Source organism: Hipposideros armiger, unplaced genomic scaffold (assembly GCF_001890085.2).
Source record: "Hipposideros armiger isolate ML-2016 unplaced genomic scaffold, ASM189008v1 scaffold_372, whole genome shotgun sequence".
Lineage (NCBI taxonomy): Eukaryota > Metazoa > Chordata > Mammalia > Chiroptera > Hipposideridae > Hipposideros > Hipposideros armiger.
The window spans coordinates 441,158-443,718 of record NW_017731722.1 but is presented as its reverse complement, the minus strand read 5'-3'; the positions used below and the strand labels follow the sequence as shown (position 1 = coordinate 443,718).

General features: G+C 39.9%; 1 pseudogene; it reads left to right on the top strand.

The window, feature by feature from the left end:
• The first annotated feature begins 517 nt into the window (after positions 1-517).
• Positions 518-972, top strand: LOC109393279 (40S ribosomal protein S11-like; annotated as a pseudogene).
• Positions 973-2,561: the final 1,589 nt, after the last annotated feature.

Below are 2,561 nucleotides of genomic sequence, written 5' to 3'. Positions count from 1 at the left end.
TTAGTTTTCTTTAATTTGATTTTCTTTTGTTGAAGTTTTATTTATCTGTTTCTTTTGTCTTAAAGGTAAATACAGTTGTGCCCCTTTTTATGGCAAATGCAGTTGACTGGTTGCTTATTTGACCCTTTGGAAGTTGAATGAGTACAATGAAATTAAGCTAAATAGGACATTGGGTATTGTAGACAGTATTAGTTGCTTATTTAACAGCAAATCCTGCTTGTGTTTTCCTATCCTCTAATTTCTTAACCCAAGCCAGTTCTTAACCATCGCACCACTCGGCCAGCCCCAATCCTCTAATTTCTTGCTTCAGAACCTTGACTTCATTCATGTTCCTGGAGGAAGCTGGGACCCACCCTCGCCCCTCAGCAAGGTGCATCTTGATTAGTTCCAGGCTAAACCAATCACAATAAATCCAGTCCCCTTGATTGCCATTGACTTAGAACCAGGAATGTGATACAATTCTGGCCAAAGAGGTGTGAGGAAAATACAAGGCTTGTGTTTTCAGGCAGCCAAGAACATGGCAGACATTCAGACTGAGCGTGCCTACCAAAAGCAGCCAGCCATCTTTCAGAACAAGAAGAGGGTCCAGCATGGAGAAACTGGCAAAGAGAAGCTTCCACAGCACTACAAGGACATTGGCCTGAGTCAAGATGCCCAAGGAGGACATTGACAAGAAATGCCCCTTTACCAGTAATGTCTTTATCTGAGAGTGCATCCTATCTGCTGTGGTGGCCAAGATGAAGATGCAGAGGACCATTGTCATCTGCTGAAACTACCTCCACTACATCATACAACGGCTTTGAGAAGTGTCACGAGAACATGCCCATGCAGCTGTGACCCCGCTTCAGGCATGTCCAGATTGGTGACATTGTCACAGTGGGTGAGTGCTAGTCCCTGAGCAAGACTGTGCGCTTCAATGTGTTCAAGGTCACCAAGGCTGCAGGCACCAAGAAGCAATTCCAGAAGTTCTGAGGCTGGATACTTGACCACTCCACTGAATAAAATAAAATTATTTTCTCAGAAAGAAAGAGAGAGAGAGGGAGAGAGAGAGAGAGAGAGTGAGAGGAAGAAAGAAAGAAAGAAAGAAAGAAAGAAAGAAAGAAAGAAAGAAAGAAAGAAAGAAAGAAAGAAAGAAAGAAAGAAAGAAAGAGAAAGAGAGAAAGAAGGAAAGAGAAAGAGAAAATACAAGAAAGAAATATGCCCTAATTTCCAAATCTGGCATTTGGATATTATGTGATCATGTGATGTTTAAAGCTACTGCACCAACTTATGACCACGAAGGAAGGAGGCAAGCAGGAATAAAAATCTGAGGATGGCAGAAAAAAAAAAAGATGTAATTGTTGACCCACTGAATTAGTCAACCTTAGAACTTTGGACTTCTTCTTCAGTGAGGTAATACATTTAGGAAATAAACTTCCCATTTCTTGTAGCCAAGACATTGTAACTGGTATTACCTGGCATTATTTTATTTTTAGGTAGGATTTATGCAATGGCAAATGTTTATGATTTCTCATGTTATATTCTCTTAGTTCATTAAAATTGCAGAAGATGTACAATATTTTCCTTTGCTTCAGTTGGCTGGCTCTCTATGGCACATGCTTCCACACTTGTCTTCAATTCAGCCATCAGATGACCTGATTGACTGATCGTTCTGCTCATCAATCGTTTGTAGGCAAGCCCCTCTGCCAGCCACCTAGGAACAGTTATAAATACAACACAATCCCTGTAATCAAAGGGGTATTCAAAAAAACAAAACTGTATTTTTTTGGTGCATACTAAGAATGAATCTTTGGAGAGTGAAGGAGGATGATAGGAGTAAGGAAGGGAAGAATTTAATTTGTATTTTCAGCAATAAAGCCCTGTTAGTAATTACATTTTCACAAAAATGTTTTGGCTCTCTCAGTGTCGGTTTTCCTTTTAAGTGTTTGCAAGGAAGGTGAGCACAAGTTATAACGGGGCACACCTAGAAGTTCAGTTGTGCAAAATGCTAATGACCAAGAGTGACAGCACCAAATGAATATGCAGTGAAAATCAGAGCTTCAATTTGGACTAAAACTGTACAACCTAGGAAACCCAAACAGACTCATCTTGGTAAATAGACCCCAATCAGAGGAAGGATGAATGATATATACACTTAAGAGGACAGAAGCTTTCATTATGGCTCACTTTTCATTTCAACCACACCAAATTATTTATAAATACTAAGCTAAGCTCTTCTCCAATACTAAGCTATTCTATGCTCTGTACCTTTGCACATACTAACACCTTTATATGAATTACCCTCTGTTCCTTGTTTATTGGCTAAATTTTATTTATTCTTCAAAGGCATCTCAGCCACTAATCCTCAGATCATCCCTTTCTGGGAGCCCTTTCTGGCTTCCAACCCCTTAAAGATTTAATAAGCCTCCTCCACTGCTCGTATCTTATATACAGTATTATGCCTTTCGCTCTTCATGGCAGTAGTTGGTGTCCATGTCTTACTTCCTCATCGGCCTGGAATTTCTTTGAGGAAGGACCCATGGTTTGTTTCTCTTTGGTTTTTCTGTTTGTGTGTTTTGTTT